The following is a 19,474-nucleotide window of genomic DNA, read 5'->3' as shown; positions in this document are numbered from 1 at the left end:
GCTGTCACTGTAACACCCCGACCAAAGGCGGATTATACATCGGGGCGCCACATATTGTTTCATTACTCGTGACACTATTGGGTGTCAATATTTAATAAATATATTCATTCACGCATGCGCAACGTATACATAAGATATAAATAAACCAACTTAAATCAATATATTATAAATCAAAATATTCGAACAGCAATAACTTGTCTAGATACATTTTAATCTAGGTCCAAAAGTAAAAACGTCCTATGTGTCCACAAGCTCCAAAACAGCTACTGCAAACCTGAACATGTGTTAAAATAAACGTCAAACACTTGCGTGTTGGTGAGAAATCAAGTTTAATACAATACATAGATAACAATAAATCTGCGCGCAACACGTGTATGTCTGGTGTTTAACAAGGGTGCAATCAGATTGTGATCAAGCCTAAATAGATCATAGCTCATAGTTCATAGTTCAATCCGTGCTCCCAATTGAGCACAAAAACGAGAAAACATCTGTGCAAGTGTAAACAAAGAAAACCGTAAACGATAGGTCTCCCGTGTTCATCTAATGGATCCATGAAAACTGCGGAATAGGCCGAACAAAGCGGTTAATGATACACACATACAAATAAACAGCCAAGTAAACGTCCTCAACACATGGGATACTGCGCGACTAAAGCTCATAAACAAGTTTAAGACTCTAAGTTTGTATGAACACATGAACATACCAAAACATTAAAAGCAAAAAGGGATTAGGTACGAGATTACTCACTTGATAAACGATGCGGTGTAAGATAAAGCAAGAACCAACTTTAAACAAGCACAAGTTAACCTATAATTAAAGATTATTGTTTTAATGATTTGATTTAAGTCTTGATTATAAGTTAGCATAATTAATAAGTAAATTATTATATATATATATATATTACCGGAAAAGCAGGGCAGAACAGGGAGGAAGACGGAGGCAGAGAGAGGGCGGCAGAGAGAGCAAGGAGCAAGAGAGAATAAGAGAGATTAAGTGTTTTGTGTGTGTAGTGTTAAGAAAAATATAAGATTATTATTTATAGGAAAACCCTAGGAGACATAAATCCAGAAAAAGGGGAAAAGGTTCCAAGACAAACAGAACAAGACAAAACAAAAGATAACAAAAGATATCAAAAGATATGGCAGCTGCAGGGGGGGCAAGATAAAGCTGACAGGTTAACAGTAAAAGGCATGGGAGGTGTCAGAAAAGGTACTGGTCAAGCATGGAAAAGCAGATCTCAAAAGATAATGTCAGTCACTTTATCTGCCAACCAATGGGGTTGGTGCGCATGCTGCGCCGAAAGTAACTTTTCAGACATAAAGCAGATTAGGTCAACAGCTCAAAAGATAAGACAACACAAAAGCAAACGGCTAGATTCAACAGAAGAAAACTAAAAGGGTTTAGCGCGAGAAGGCTAAGGCGCGAAGGCAGACACAGAAGGTCAAGAGAGCGCGAGCGCGAAGGCAGACAGAAACAACCTTAACGCGTCGCGGAAAGAACTACATTTCTAAGCGCGTCGCGGGAAGAATCACATTTCTTAGCGCGCCGCGGGAGGAACTAGAATTCCTAGCGCGCCGCGGGAAGAACTATAATTCTTCGCGCGTCGAGGGATGAACTACGATTCTTAGCGTGCTGCGAGAAGAACTACAAATCCTTAGCGCGTCGCGGGAAGAACTACCGTTCTTAGCGCGCTGCGAGAAGAATTACAATTCTTAGCGCGCTGCGAGAAGAGTTCGTCTCGCGTATCGCTGAAACAGATGGTCTTCACGCAGGATTCCTTGTAAGGAGTCTGCGCAGACAACCTTAGGCTGGAAGGAACAAAAGAGTTAGAAGAAAAAGAGGGAAACAAGGCTTAAGGGCGGAACGGCGACAAGAGGGAAAAGAAGGCGGAAAGAGAGAAAAGGAGAGGGACGGGACGGCGGAAAGAAAAAGAGAGAGAAAGAGGCGGGAAGGAAAATATATTATTATTATTAAAAGTAAAATATAAGTATAAATAAATATTAAATCATAAAAGAAAGAGATCGGATCGGAGAAACGGGTACCTGGGTCGGGTCGGATCAGGGCAGATGTCACAGTCTCCCCTACTTTAAGAAATTTCGTCCCGAAATTTATCTCGAAGTAGGTTGCGCAGAAAACAGGTGCGGGTACTTGATCTTCATTTGATCTTCCCTTTCCCATGTAAACTCGGCTCCGCGCTTGGACTCCCAGCGAACTTTCACGATAGGGATACGACTGCGCTTGGTTTGCTTAACCTCGCGATCCATAATCTCAACAGGCTTCTCAACAAAATGCATAGTTTCATCAACTTGAACTTCATCAAGTGGAATGTGAAGGTTCTCGTCAGCTAAACACTTCTTGAGATTGGATACATGGAACGTTGGATGCACATTACTGAGAGCGGGTGGCAGGTCAAGTCTGTAGGCAACTTTTCCTACACGCGCGAGAATCTTAAATGGTCCAACATATCGAGGAGCAAGCTTACCCTTCTTCCCAAAGCGGACGACACCTTTCCAAGGCGACACTTTGAGGAGAACAAGATCATCAACTTGAAATTCGAGAGGCTTTCGCCTGCGATCTGCGTAACTCTTCTGTCGGCTTCGGGCAGTCAGCAGATGATCACGGATCTTGGCGATTTTATCGGTTGTCTCTTGAACAAGTTCGGGTCCTGTGATTTGAGTTTCACCCACTTCGCTCCAACAGATCGGGGAGCGGCACTTACGACCGTAAAGTGCTTCAAATGGGGCCATACCAATACTGGAATGATAGCTGTTATTATAAGAGAACTCGATCAAAGGCAGGTGTGAATCCCAATTACCTCCAAAATCAAGAACACAAGATCGGAGCATATCCTCAAGAGTTTGAATAGTTCGCTCAGACTGACCGTCAGTCTGAGGATGATATGCCGTACTCATGTCCAAGCGAGTTCCTAGCGCAGATTGGAGAGATTTCCAAAAGCGAGATATAAAACGGCCATCGCGATCGGATATGATGCTCAATGGAGTACCATGGCGGCAGACAATTTCCTTGACATAAAGCTGCGCGAGTTGCTCAACACGGTAGTTTTCACGAATGGGCAGAAAGTGAGCAGACTTAGTCAAACGATCCACTATTACCCAAATGCTATCATGTTTGCTTGCTGTCAAAGGTAACTTGGTAATAAAGTCCATCGCTACACATTCCCATTTCCACGTAGGAATTTCTGGTTGTTCGAGCAAACCAGATGGGCGTTGGTGTTCAGCTTTCACTTTAGAACAAGTCAGGCATTTAGCTACGAACACAGCAATATCCTTTTTCATACCGGGCCACCAATAAGTAATGCGCAAATCCTTGTACATCTTATCAGCGCCAGGATGAATAGAATACCGAGATTTATGCGCCTCACTCAGGATATCAACGCGAAGATTCTCATCAAAGGGAATCCAGATGCGATTAAGATAGCAGAGAATTCCACTCAGATTAGGGACAAAGTGCGCTTCCGCGCCACACGCTAACTCGGCGCGAAGGCTACCATTACTGATGGATGCGCGCTGCGCGTCACGAATACGCGATTCAAGGTTGCTTTGAATCGGCGCAAAGTGAAGATGCGTGCGCGGCAAAATACAGTTAAGCTGGCAGGGTTTTCGGCTGAGCGCATCGGCTACCACATTAGCCTTACCAGGATGATACCGGATCTCACAATCGTAATCGCTGATGAGTTCGTTCCATCGGCGTTGCCTCATGTTAAGTTCCTTTTGATCAAAGATATGCTGAAGGCTTTTATGGTCAGTGTAAAGGATACACTTAGTACCATAAAGGTAGTGTCTCCAGATCTTCAAGGCAAAAACAACTGCACCAAGTTCGAGATCGTGAGTTGTATAATTCTTTTCATGAACCTTAAGTTGCCTTGATGCGTAAGCGATAACCTTGCCTCGTTGCATAAGAACACAACCGAGACCTTGGTTGGAGGCATCGCAGTACACGACAAAATCATCATTACCCTCAGGTAGCGCAAGAACAGGAGCTTCACACAACAATCGCTTGAGCGATAGAAAGGCTTCTTCTTGCTTCGAGCCCCAAATATACGGTTTACCTTTGTGCGTTAGAGCTGTTAAAGGCAAAGCGATCTTTGAGAAGTTCGAAATGAAACGCCGGTAATAACCAGCTAAGCCCAGAAAGGAACGGATCTCAGAGGGAGAGGATGGCGTAATCCAGTTCTTGATTGCTTCAATTTTGGATGGGTCGACATGGATACCCATCTTGTTTACAACATGACCAAGAAACTGTACTTCATCAGACCAGAATTCACATTTGGAAAGCTTAGCATAGAGCTGCTCGGTTCGAAGCTTTTGCAACACCAACCGAAGATGTTGCTCATGCTCGGCCTTGGTCTTAGAATACACCAGAACATCATCGATAAACACAATCACGAATTTATCCAAGAAAGGCCTACACACCCGATTCATTAGATCCATGAAAACGGCGGGTGCGTTGGTTAAACCGAAGGACATGACCAAGAATTCAAAATGGCCATAACGAGTTCGAAAAGCAGTCTTCGGAACATCTTCATCGCGGATGCGCAACTGGTGATAGCCAGAGCGGAGATCGATCTTGGAAAAACAAGAGGCACCTTGGAGTTGATCGAAGAGGTCGTCAATACGCGGTAAGGGATACCGGTTCTTAATGGTGAGTTTGTTCAACTCGCGGTAATCAATACACATGCGAAACGATCCATCTTTCTTTTTAACGAACAACACCGGAGCACCCCAGGGCGAAGAGCTAGGGCGGATGAATCCTTTAGCAGTCAACTCTTGAAGTTGGCTTGCCAATTCTTGCATCTCAGCGGGCGCAAGACGGTAAGGAGATTTAGCTACGGGGGAAGCACCAGGGACAAGATCAATACGGAACTCAACTTCACGAGCGGGAGGGATACCAGGAAGATCATCAGGAAAAACTTCAGGGAAATCACGCACAACAGGGATATCGCGAAGCTTCTTTTCTTCAGCAGGTTTAACCACATGGGCTAAGAATGCAATACACTTCTTCCGCATGAGTCTTTGGGCTTCGGCGCAAGACATAAGCTTAAGACCACTGGAGGGTTTTTCGCCGTAGATGTGAAGATCACCATTCTCTCGAGGTATGCGAATCAACTTCTTGGCGCAAATAACTTCGGCGCGATTATGCGAAAGCCAGTCCATACCAATGATAACATCAAAGCTTCCAAGAGGCATAGGGATGAGGTCGATCAGAAAATCGTTTTCGTTAAGGTTAAGCGTGCAATCTTTAATCACAGAGTTAATTAAAACAGTTTCACCATTAGCCAATTCAAGTGAAAAATCTTCTTTTAAGTCGCTGCGCGGTCGCGCAAGCTTCTGCTCGAAGGCGCGAGAGATAAAACTTCGATCGGCGCCAGTATCAAAAAGTACAGAAGCATAAAATCCGTTAAGTAAAAATGTACCATTAACTACGTCATTATTCGCTTGCGCTTGGTGCGCGGTTATGTTAAAAGCTCGTCCGCGTGTCACTTGGTTCGAAATCTGGTTCACCGGATTCGCTTGCGTAATCTGAACTTGTAGTCTCGGGCACGCGTTCCGGAAATGACTGGGATCACCGCAGTTATAGCACGACCTGGGTCGTGGGTTTTGGTAGGTTGGTTGTGGATTCTGCGGGTAGACTGGTGGTGTTGGCGCAATTGGGTTGGCGGGAGGGACTCTACAGTATTCGGCAGAGTGACCAACGCGGCCACATCGGTTACATTGTCGACACGGGGTTTGGGTTGGGTGGTGAAGTCTACAGGTTGGGCAAAAGGGTTGATTTCCTGTGTAAGGTTTCTTAGGTGGCGGGGCACGGAGTGCGGGATTGGTTAAGGCATAGTTGTGGATTACAGGAGGTGTTGGGTAGGCTGACAGAGGGTTAGGCGCGTAAACTGGAGGTTGATAAATGGGTTGCTGGGCAATGGGCGGGTTGGTAAGCGCATAGGCTTTGCGCCTGCGCTTGAGGTTGTTACGGTTTGAGGGTTCAGGTTTGGTTTCTGTTGGTTCAGGGACAGTCTTGGTGGGTTTGGTCTTCTCAGATCCCCGCAGGAACAGGGTTCCTGCTCTGACATGGTTGTCGCTGAGCACAGCGGCCAACTCGATGGCGTCAGAGAGGGTAACTGGGTTTCTAGCCCATACAGAATCTTGAATTTCCATGGGGAGACCCCCAAGGAATTTCTCTATGGCTCGGCGGGAAGGGGTAACAAGGTGAGGGACAAGCAGGCTTAGTTCGTGGAAACGCGTCGCGTACTCGCGCGCTTCACCGCTGTATTGTTTCAAGTTCCAGAATTCTTCCTCCAGGCGCTTAACTTCGTTGGGAGGGCAGAATTCTCGCGTAAGAATTTCCTTGAATTCCTCCCATGTCATGCTAGAAGCAGCCTCTGCGCCACGCGCATGAGCTACTCCATTCCACCATGTAAGCGCTCTGGATTCCAGGACACTGGAAGCATACAGGGTTCGTCTGTCTGAGGGGCATTGGGTGTGGAGGAAAGTGTTTTCTATCTTCTCAAGCCACTGGAGCATCAAGGTGGCTCCTTCAAGACCTGTGAATTTTGGAGGGTTACCCGCGTTAAAGGACTTAATGTTATAACTGGAGGTATTATTTTGGCTCAAAGCTTGGGCTATTGCGGCGGCCATTTCCTGGGAACGTTGCTGTCTACGCATGCGCGAGGCTTCTCTTTTCTGAAATCGGCGAGATAGCGGAGGCATTCTATAAAAATTTTAATTTTAGTTAATATCTTGGTTTTAGCACAAAGTATAACCTCGAAAAGTTTGGTTTCACGGAGTCAGTTACTGTCCAAAGTTAAAGTAAAATAAATGACCCTAAATGCAGACTTAATAAAGGTAACAAATTCGAATCAAGAATCGACAATTCATGTATCACCATGACTTTCCGAATTCCCAATTTAAAATATACGAGCAAACAAGTATTGGAGATTGACGATTCATGTATCACCATGACTTTTCAATCTTCAATATAAAATATACAAGAAAATGAGTATGGGAGGTTGACAATTCATGTATCACCATGACTTTTCAAGTCTCCAACCTCAGAACATAATCGTAAATGGAAATTGAAAATCAACTATTCATGTATCACCATGACTTTTCGGATTTTCAAACCCAACAAACAAATATGCAAGAAAAATCAATAAAAATCGAAATTCAGCAAAAGTCGAAATATCGCGAAATAAATCATAAAATCATATACTGCGCAAGCGCGAGCATATTCATAAATAACGAGTAATTAACAATAAGCGCGCAAACATGAGATTTCTCTCATGCGCGAGAAGGGACTCTTAGGTATTCTAGGCCGTTACGTCTAACCACCTATCCTAAAGTCAACGAGCTCTTATACCAATCTGTAACACCCCGACCAAAGGCGGATTATACATCGGGGCGCCACATATTGTTTCATTACTCGTGACACTATTGGGTGTCAATATTTAATAAATATATTCATTCACGCATGCGCAACGTATACATAAGATATAAATAAACCAACTTAAATCAATATATTATAAATCAAAATATTCGAACAGCAATAACTTGTCTAGATACATTTTAATCTAGGTCCAAAAGTAAAAACGTCCTATGTGTCCACAAGCTCCAAAACAGCTACTGCAAACCTGAACATGTGTTAAAATAAACGTCAATCACTTGCGTGTTGGTGAGAAATCAAGTTTAATACAATACATAGATAACAATAAATCTGCGCGCAACACGTGTATGTCTGGTGTTTAACAAGGGTGCAATCAGATTGTGATCAAGCCTAAATAGATCATAGCTCATAGTTCATAGTTCAATCCGTGCTCCCAATTGAGCACAAAAACGAGAAAACATCTGTGCAAGTGTAAACAAAGAAAACCGTAAACGATAGGTCTCCCGTGTTCATCTAATGGATCCATGAAAACTGCGGAATAGGCCGAACAAAGCGGTTAATGATACACACATACAAATAAACAGCCAAGTAAACGTCCTCAACACATGGGATACTGCGCGACTAAAGCTCATAAACAAGTTTAAGACTCTAAGTTTGTATGAACACATGAACATCCCAAAACATTAAAAGCAAAAAGGGATTAGGTACGAGATTACTCACTTGATAAACGATGCGGTGTAAGATAAAGCAAGAACCAACTTTAAACAAGCACAAGTTAACCTATAATTAAAGATTATTGTTTTAATGATTTGATTTAAGTCTTGATTATAAGTTAGCATAATTAATAAGTAAATTATATATATATATATATATTACCGGAAAAGCAGGGCAGAACAGGGAGGAAGACGGAGGCAGAGAGAGGGCGGCAGAGAGAGCAAGGAGCAAGAGAGAATAAGAGAGATTAAGTGTTTTGTGTGTGTAGTGTTAAGAAAAATATAAGATTATTATTTATAGGAAAACCCTAGGAGACATAAATCCAGAAAAAGGGGAAAAGGTTCCAAGACAAACAGAACAAGACAAAACAAAAGATAACAAAAGATATCAAAAGATATGGCAGCTGCAGGGGGGGCAAGATAAAGCTGACAGGTTAACAGTAAAAGGCATGGGAGGTGTCAGAAAAGGTACTGGTCAAGCATGGAAAAGCAGATCTCAAAAGATAATGTCAGTCACTTTATCTGCCAACCAATGGGGTTGGTGCGCATGCTGCGCCGAAAGTAACTTTTCAGACATAAAGCAGATTAGGTCAACAGCTCAAAAGATAAGACAACACAAAAGCAAACGGCTAGATTCAACAGAAGAAAACTAAAAGGGTTTAGCGCGAGAAGGCTAAGGCGCGAAGGCAGACACAGAAGGTCAAGAGAGCGCGAGCGCGAAGGCAGACAGAAACAACCTTAACGCGTCGCGGAAAGAACTACATTTCTAAGCGCATCGCGGGAAGAATCACATTTCTTAGCGCGCCGCGGGAGGAACTAGAATTCCTAGCGCGCCGCGGGAAGAACTATAATTCTTCGCGCGTCGAGGGATGAACTACGATTCTTAGCGTGCTGCGAGAAGAACTACAAATCCTTAGCGCGTCGCGGGAAGAACTACCGTTCTTAGCGCGCTGCGAGAAGAATTACAATTCTTAGCGCGCTGCGAGAAGAGTTCGTCTCGCGTATCGCTGAAACAGATGGTCTTCACGCAGGATTCCTTGTAAGGAGTCTGCGCAGACAACCTTAGGCGGGAAGGAACAAAAGAGTTAGAAGAAAAAGAGGGAAACAAGGCTTAAGGGCGGAACGGCGACAAGAGGGAAAAGAAGGCGGAAAGAGAGAAAAGGAGAGGGACGGGACGGCGGAAAGAAAAAGAGAGAGAAAGAGGCGGGAAGGAAAATATATTATTATTATTAAAAGTAAAATATAAGTATAAATAAATATTAAATCATAAAAGAAAGAGATCGGATCGGAGAAACGGGTACCTGGGTCGGGTCGGATCAGGGCAGATGTCACAGTCACGTCGTCATAACTTCCTGCACGTCCTGAAACCGTCAGAAGACGCCAACGTCCCTTCAGCCGTTTGGACTGTCCTTATCCTTTCACCAACTCTTCGAATTTCAGAAAGATTCAAAAAGATTCAAAAATAAGAGGGAATATACCCCCCTTACCTTGGAAAACAAGAAACCATAAGACAAGTGCGGATACAGTGTCAAGGCGAAACCCTTCACATACTTAGCACTTGCAGGGAATTGAAGCCAAGATACCTTGGAAAACAAGGAACCGTAAGACAAGTGCGGGTACAGTGTCAAGGCGAAACCCTTCACATACTCAGCACTTGCAGGGAATTGAACCCAAGAAGGATCTTATGGGCCATGCTTGCGGAAAGAGAAATAACACCTCCGCATGGCGGGAACGTTGAGAACTAGATTGTTTGAAGCTTCAAGGTGGAATTGGTGGTTTAACATAACTGATCACTATGTCCAAAACTACCAAAACCTCGTGAAGAATCTATACAAGTGAAACTCAACGCTCCCGACTTGCGAAGAGGTTAAACACCTACCCGCATCATAACCAAAGATCATGCAGAAAAGTCGGGAATTTCTGCAAGTGACATTAGGAAAACTGCGGGAAGAATCCCCACGGAAAACCTTAAAAAAACAAAAACCCCTCTTTAAAACCCCTTGCTTAAAGTCCAAAAGTTCACCTCATTAACAATTCATGAGAAGAACAATGGACTGGGGGGACTTGAAGAGGTAGGTCCCCGCAAAGCCCAGTTGGACCCGCAAGACACACCTTGAAGAGGTACGTCTGCGCAAAGACCAGTTGGTTCCGCAGGACCCACAATGCTCAGAGATGAAGACCTTACACGCAGTAAGCCAGCTGTTCCCGCAGGAAAGCCTCCCTTGGTACAGTACCCTACCTGTTCCCGCAGCTGTGGGTACAAGCCAAGAAGGAAGGCTACCCGCACTAACAGTAAAGCTACACGCATAAGGCACTAACTCATACTTCAGCAATGTCACCTGAGGAAAGAATGAGCAAGGCGGGAATATTCCCGCCCAAAAGAGCCAGTCCGTACGCTTCTGGAAGATCTTTTGTACTATACCTGCCAAGGTATGGACAAAATAGACAAGATCTGACAAAAGCAGCCCATGAACCAATCACAGGGTGACAGCTCACCGACAATAGTACGAGGAGGAGCACGCTCCAGTACAAAATGTCACTATCAGCCGCTGCCTACCCACCAACTCCCATCGTGGCACGTACGTAGCCTGTAGTTGGTGGAAAAGGAATATTATATACAGCTGGCCGTACCTGCTTGGAAACCTACCTTCGGCTATAAATACTCCAACACCTTGGAACGGTATCATCATCTTATCTTCTCCCTAGCTATTTCTCTCAATATACACTTATATTCAGAGCAATCTAGTCTGATTCTCACGCCGGAGGGTGGTCACAAGGAGGAACCCCCCCTTCTCAGTGACGAGCTCACGGTGTCTGTTTTGCAGGTCGAGAAGAATAACCATCTTTGCCGGACCTAACCCTCGTGGGAAGCATCTACTTAACCCTAAGATTACCCGTAATCTGTCGGGGTCATTTAGTGTTTCTTCATATACCTAATATATGTTGTTGCAATCATCAAAATGCAAATCCAAGACAAACTAACAAATAATACTAGTCTTTTTTTTCTTTTCTTAAACTGCGTCTAAACGCAATTTACACTTGTCACAAAATTAAATCAAGTAAAATAAACACACTAACCAATCATATCTACAGGAAAAAAACGATATTATCTTTATGTTTATCATTATATTATACAAGCATGATTACTATTTACAAAACATGTCTATGATACTTGTTTTTATGGACTCATGTTAAAACCAAATTACATCAACAAACATGAGTTTTTTAACCAATCTACGAAACCAATTCTAACATTTCGATGATTTTTAAAATCATGTTCTTACAGAACCCAAGAATGCTTCATGTAAGTATCAAACAAGAGGACATTATCCGCACACATCTATAGCTATTAGCAACCATACAAGATCACACTGTTCATATTTCCTGGGCAAAAAAACATGTGACGGGGATTCGTTCTGATTATAATAACAATATATCTTATAATAAATGGAGATGGTGAATCCGTATATAATTGATGGACGGTTTGTAACGATAGTTATTGATGTACATGATGTTCAGTTGTTGTTGGATCAAGCTTGCAAGAAGACAAAATAAGAGTTGTCATTCAGTTATAAGTTTTTTTCCTGCATTGAATGTGAAGCTACTAAATTTATGTTCTTTCTGTTGTTAGTCTTTGTATTATTGTTAGGTTTGAGAGATAGACTTCTTTTCAGTGTGTCTAATACCAGACCGGACTTGATCGGAGGAACTCAACCATTGGCCATTGGTTCGGCTCCATGGGGTCAGAGACGCTTCGATCTAAAAAGTTTTTTTTATAGTGGTTAGGATTTGAACTCAACTCTCTTAAAAAATATACTTTTGATCAGTGTTTTAAAAACCGGTTTAAACCGGCGGTTGAACCGGTTAAACGAGATTTCGCACAGTAGACCGGTATTTTGAGTCCGGTATTTTTGACCGGTTTGCTAAAACATCGTACCGACGGTTTTTGTCTAAAATACCGGTTTTACCGACAAACTGGTTTTAAGCCCGATAATTTTTTGATATTTGCGGCCCATATTTTTTCAAAAATTACTTTTAACCTGATAATTAACATTTAACCGTGTAAACTTTAGGACTATTTTTTTAAAATTAAGTGCTTCTATATTATTTTTTAATATGAATTAACTTTTAGATTATTTTTTTTGTTATAGAAATCATTTAGTTTTGGATTATTTTTGGATTGAAGTTTCATTTATAAGAAATTATAAGGTAAATTATTCAACCGGTTATACCATTTTTTAGCCTAATCCGGTACAAGTAAAATACCGGTTTTTAAAACATTGCTTTTGATTAAATATAGTGTACACTATGTTAGTAACTCATATAAAATAAAAAGAAGTAGTTTTCTAAGAAGTGTAAGAATCAATCTAGGTCATTGGATTTATGATCTAATGATTGAGATTGGTAATTTTTAAACTACCAAATAGTTTTCTAGGATTAAAGATTTATGCTACATAGTTTCTTAACTCTAAATTTTGTGTTATTCCTACTCTTCCTACAAAACTATGTATTTTTATTTTAACTCTTTTCTATATATATATATATATATAATAAAAATGCTTACATATATATGTGATACAATTTAGTAGGGTAAACAATTTCTTATATATGAAGTTAAATATTACATTATATATATAAGTTTAAAAAAAGATTAGATACAAAATTGTTTATAAACCTTCAAATATCTTATTGTGCACAACATATGTGGTTTTGAAAATAAATGTAGAGCTTTAAAACCGTAATAAATAAATAACATTAAACATTTTTTTATCTTGGAAACTGTAATTACCAGTAAATGAAAGTTAATGAAAATTTAATATAGGAGTTTTAGAAATAAAAAGAATAAATATAATTTTTTTACTGATTAAATAGATTTAAACAGGGGTTTAATTTTGAAAATAGCTTAGGCGTCATCTTACTTGGACACAAAGATGTGATATGTTCACATATGTTTCTTTTAAGATCATCCACGATAATAGATTTGTAGAGTGTATTTTTATGTGTTTGTTTAACTCACTAGTAGGGATGAGCATGGGATGGTACCCGGTACCGACTGGTACCGATCCCGATTTTCCCGATCCCAAAAATTAGAAATTCTTGGTACCGATACCGGTACTGAAATATTTGGTTCGGTACTGGGACGGTACCGAGATAGTACCGATACCAAGGATAAAAAATCGGGAAATACCGGTACCGTACCAATACCGAAACTTAAAACTATGGTACCGATTCGGTACCGATTTTGCTCATCCCTAGTCACTGGTTCTTATTTATTATGGGTGAGAGATGTTTTTTACAAGGAATAGTAAAAACACAACTTTTTGCAAGTGGTGGGTCTGAGTGGGAAAAAGTTGGGTCTTGAACTGCGTGTTTTTAAGTATTTTTAAAGGAGAGAAAGAAAAAGAAACTAAGGATAATTAAAAAAAAAAGGTGTTTTTGAGTTTTTTTAGGATGAAAGTGAAAGGAGTATGAGGAATTAGGAGGGATTAATTTAATGTATTTTTCCAATAAGTTATCCTTCCAAAAATGAGATGATTACTAAGGAGTTAATCATTTCCTCTAATTTTCTTCCAACTCAAGAACACAAATAATTAAAAAAAAATTTCTTCACTTCTCTTCTCTTTCTTATCCTTCTCTCTTCTTTCTTTTTTCTTTCCTTGGTTAAAAAACTCAAGAACAAGGCGGAATAGAAGATAGATAATTAAAAAGTAAATGTAAAATGTGGTGATAATATAACAATGTTTTTTAGTATTTTTAGAATTCATTATTGGGTGAATTTTGTGTGTTATTAAAGAATGTTGTTTTTATTATGTGACAGCTGACTAGACATGTTTTTTTGGTGTTTTTTAGAGTTTTTTTTGTGAATCCTCAAATATAAAAGTAAGATCTATGCATTTATAATCTTTTTAAAATTAGTTAACAAGTCATTGGTTCTCTAGTTCAACCACTGGACTGGTGAGTGTGGCGGGTTTGATAACCGGTTCGGTTATAAAGCTCCATTGTTTCTTGTGCTATTTGAGACGTTATATCACTATATGTAATGTTTTAAGTATTATTGGATCATCACTAGATAATAGATGGGTCCCTCCAATTTTCTAACGGGCATTGATGCTTCATTATACCGAGACTGGCTATTTGTGCTATTTGGTTTTCTTACCCCGATGACCTCTCAAAATTATTATTTCTTTTAAAAGGCTGGTTTCATTAATCATTAATAAACAGGCCGAGACTGGCTAGTCATAAATCGAAACTACAAAAGAAACAACGTACATACATAAAGAGAAACTACTACAATCTTTTAAAAAATAGATTTGTATTTCGGTCTATTCTTAAACCACAAGAAGCTTAATGATTTTCTATTTGTTATCACTTAAGCAACTTTAACAACTTTAACATCTACCCTGCAACCTGCGGATATTCTTGTGTTTGGCTGGGCAGGGGGTAAGCATGCGTGTGTTGACCTCACTGGGGTGTCCCCGTTGGTGGGGCTGAGAGACAGTGGCTTCGTACCGGGACAGGCGGTTTTGAGAGCGGAGTCTAGGAAGGTTGCTAAGCATGAGACATCGTGTTTGGAGAATCAGCACGTGTTCATTCCATTTGCCTTCGACACTTTTGGATCCCTAGCTCCCGAGGCGGTTCGCTTCTTGGAGCGGGTGCAGAAGGTGGTCCACAGTGACTCGCAGAGCCCGAGGAACCAAGGATTTATATTTAGTAGAATAGGCTTTACGATTCAAAAGGGGATAGCGTTGCAGTTTGTTGCTCGCTTACCCATTATCCAGATGTAATTCGGTTTGTGTTATATATAAAAGGATCAATATTTATTCTAAATTCCTTGTTTTCCACACACACTTATAGCTATTAAAGTAATACCTTGAATAATCTCCTTATACAAATCAGAAACCGAGCTATTTTTATGCACCTCTAGTCCTATCTTGCACCACCTACTAACAAATTATCATATCAAAGTAGCAACGTAGCAGGAGGTGAAAATACGCTCGGCAGTCTGATTTACTTCACCACGAAGTGGATAAAGTTGGGAAGTAAGTATTAACAATGGCATTCCTTTTTAGTAAAGCCGCAAATGAATTGCATTTGGTTTTAGGTATGCTAAATTTGGTAAATTATATACGTCTATAGATATATATTATATACACATATAGAAAGAATCATTTTAGAACACAAAATAAACGACAACATATGAAGTACCAAGTGTTGAACAATTTGATCAACGTTAAGAATCATTAATGTTGATTAACAAGAAATACTCTCATGTGCTTTGCAAATGACCAGAGTTAACAAGAAATATTAATTAGGTTAGTGCCAAATGACAGAGGGTTTTGAAACGTGAAGGATGTTTTCTGCCATTTCTTTTGCTAAATTACGTTCATTGAAAAATCAATCAAACATAAAGGATGTCATTTGCTATTTTGTCATAAATAAATACCATTCAATTAAGGACAAAAATACAAATTTTGTCTTTTAAACATACCTTATTTACGAACCAGGTCCTTTAAAATGTTACTTTCAGGCGTTGTTGCTATTTTTATTTGATTTCCGTCCTTTAAGCTAACTGTCATCCAATTCATTCGTTAAGTTGATGCATGTGAGTAACATGTAGTCATGTTAAAGATATTTAGGTGTGATTGATCTGGTGTTTTATCGTGATTTACAAAGAGAGACAAAAGAGATAACTGACATGTTAAAGACCAAAAAGCCCTCACATGTTACTCACGTGCATCAACTTAACGGAGGAATTGTATGACAATTAGCTTAAAGAACGAAAATCAAATAAACATAACATGCAAATAACACCGTCTAAAAGTAAACATTTTAAAGAAACTGATTCATAAATCAGATATGTTTAAAGGACGAAATTTATATTTATGTCCTTAATTTAATCAAGTGAACCAAGAATAGTAAAAGAACTTCACCTCAATCATTCCATATGGACCACAGTCCATAACCAACCATATTATTTTTTATTCTGTCAACCAAAAATTTTAGTTCACATATTTTTCTCAAAAATAAATTTGAAAACGAATGATTGAGAAATATATGGAATAACATTGATTTCGCAACGACTATAAATAGTTAATAAATTATTTTTAATGATGCGCAATTGCACATACATCGGGTTTTCAATCTATCCTCCTTTTTACATAGCATTCAATTTTTATGTCAAATATTGACAAGGGTAATTCCGAACATATTAACTAAACTAAACGAGAGCCCGCGCGATGCGACGGGTATTTAAATACAGACTCTAGTAATCACCTAACAATTATGCTTGTTTATGGTTCGGTTTAAAACTTTAAAATCGTTTAAACGGCCATCGGCTAGGTTTCACAGTTCCTTTTTTCTTTAACCTTCGGTTCAATTTATAACAATTTAGTTTCGATTTTCGTCAACAAAAAAGTGTTACTAAAGGTTTATCTCACAATTTTAACTTAAAAAATCGTCGAAACCGAGTTGTGAACAACCATACGTAACATGTTATTTTTTAATTGAAAATACAACAATATCATACTCAAATTAAAGAGAATAAAATACTCGTTTTTATGGTGTAGCTTTTAAAAAATATATATATTAACGTATGAAAAAGTTATAATCGTTTAAAATCGTGAGGGGGAGTTGGTTTAAAATTAAAATAAAAAATTATATATAGTGAAAGATTACGGGCCAAACTTGCAAGTATTATTTAATTTAACTAAAGTCTAGTAAAGTTAAGGGTGAAAAATTATATATTTTCAAAGAATTGAAAATTCAGTGAGATTTTATGTTTAAAAGATCATTTTGTTCTTCTTCAACATGTTTTGTATGTTGTACCATGTGTTATATACTGTAAATCCCTTAAAACCAAAATGTCTTAATTTACCCTCCTCTCATACGTTACATATAGTAAAAATTACAAACGTTATTCCCACTTTGATAGGTGATAAAGTGGTTAGAGCATAAAATAGGAGGTCTAGGGTTGCATACTTACATTAAGTTGTTTAAAATAATAATAATTGATAACAAAGTTATAAGTAAGGTCTAGTGAAATTGAGATGTAGGCACACCGTACCGATATCCTAATGAATAGAGTGGTTGTTTTCAGATAGACTCCCGGTTCCAAAAACCATATGTATAAAATAATATAAAGAAAATGTAAAGTTAACACTAGACCTCTTAATATCATAAATAAAAGTAATTGTAATATAAATAATAGTGATAACAATAATGACTAATAAAAATATATACAATACTAGTTAAAAATAATTTATTATTTAGCATTAAATAGATAAACATATAAACAAGTTAAATTAAGTTTTGCAAGTATAAAAATGTATATAATATTAACTAAAATAAAAGGGATACAAATAATGAATAAAAAGGTAAAAACAAGATACAAAATAGAAAAAAAACTAATATGAGTATAGGAAAAGAAAATATAAAAGAGGCATGTGACTGAAAAATAAGGGAGAGAGGAGCCTTAAGCTATTTGTAACCAAAATATATATATATACATACACTCTTATTAAAAATCTTTGAGCTTAATTTCACATTTTAAAGAATTCATATCCTTACCATCAGAGATGTGCATGCCTAGAAGATCATGCCTAAACCTACCATACCAAAACAATTTTGGTCGGTCACTACTCCTTGTCTCCTATATAGTAATATTTTCCACAGGTCTAACATGAGTTATCGTCTATCTTCTTTTCAAATATTCAAACCATCTCAATCTCTTCACTCTTATCTAGTCTAATAAGCTAGCCATCCAGTGACGGATCCAAGATTTTTTTCTTATGGGTTTATTTTTTTCGGTTGTTTGATTTCTCATAACCAAACGTTAACTTTTTTGGGGCCAGGTTGAGTCATTGTGTCAGGTTGGTTGGCAACATGAATTCATTGAATATGAGGATTTGAACGCCATTGAGTGTTCTTTTCAATAAACGTTCCACTAGCACTAAAATTCAAGTTTTAATAAAACTAAAATCACAAATTCATATTCATAGGCTCACAACATATTCATATTCATATAAGTATTCACCAAAACATTGGAGAAATCTATTGAAGAAATATTATGTTAACCTCTGAAGAATCGAGTGAAATTTCAATCATGTCGGGGACGACTGAAAATGCGTGTGAAACACATCTATCATAGAAAGCTACAATATGTTATAGTGCCATATGTATCAAGAATTCAAAATATTTTGTAAAAAAAGATTTGAAATTCAGATTTAAAAAGGTTATGGTCAAAATAACTTCATGTTAAAGGGTTCGGGTCAAAATAACTTCAATTAAAACGGATCGATTTGAAAACATTCACTTTCTTTTGGGGTCAAAATGGCTTTTCTCGAGTATTATGATTTTAATTTCTAATACTTTCTTAACAATACCTTCACAAATCATAAACGCAAAAATAGAAATAAAATGTTGTCAAATGAGAAAGAAAGGAGAGTTGCAAATTCAACACAAGTTAAATTTGATTGGCAACATAAAACACGCTAACATTTGAAAAGACATAAGAAACTGTTGTCACTCTTTCTACATGGAACATAATAGCCTTGAAAATATCATATATATGGATTAAAATAACATAATATCACCTGCGAACATTATGCATCACACATTGTCTCCTGAATCAACTTTGACAACTCATCTAAGACTCCTGCAGAAAGAAACAAGATGTGTATATGGATTTTTTTTCAAAGAAAAACTGAATTAAAAGTAAATAACAAATCATGTGTATGGATTAAAATAATACGAAAATCATTTATAAATTCAACGTAATTATCAGCTTTTGGTTTAAAGCGAAACATATTTTTAACTTATTTTCATCTCAATATGTAATATTTTGTCTTCGATTTGTAATAAACATACAACAAACATAAAATGTCATATATAGCAAAGGTATTGGTAGAGGATACGAAGAGAGTGTAACGTATGCGAACTACAACTTTATCCCTCAGGATAAAGAGATTGCTTCTAAAAAGACATTCGGCTTCAAAACCGTCTCTTGATATGAAAAGTATATCATAAGCAACATAAAACAAATAAGTATTAAATTTAAAAGGCAATCAATGTAAAAAAACTAGCGGAAAATTATTAACCAGACCCAAAGTGACGCCTTACATAGTCGCCCTATTGACTTGAAATTTTTATGTTTACATAAGTCACGAACTTCGTCATGTAATTTTGAACCATGTTTACGTAGAAATACCAAATATTATCATCGCTTGGTATTGTTGCTTGACCTCGAGACGGAACATTTTTCACCAACCTTGCAATACGTTTCTAAATGCTTATTCAAATTCGAATGTGACTCCAACTTATAAAAATTTACCACATTTCTTTTATCGAGCTTTGTTATGACCGCTCGACAT

This window comes from Bidens hawaiensis, unplaced genomic scaffold (genome assembly GCF_021521415.1).
Source record: "Bidens hawaiensis isolate Kalapana, Puna unplaced genomic scaffold, B.hawaiensis_p1.1 tig00050821_1, whole genome shotgun sequence".
In the NCBI taxonomy this organism is placed as follows: domain Eukaryota; kingdom Viridiplantae; phylum Streptophyta; class Magnoliopsida; order Asterales; family Asteraceae; genus Bidens; species Bidens hawaiensis.
Note: the sequence above shows the minus strand (reverse complement) of the source record.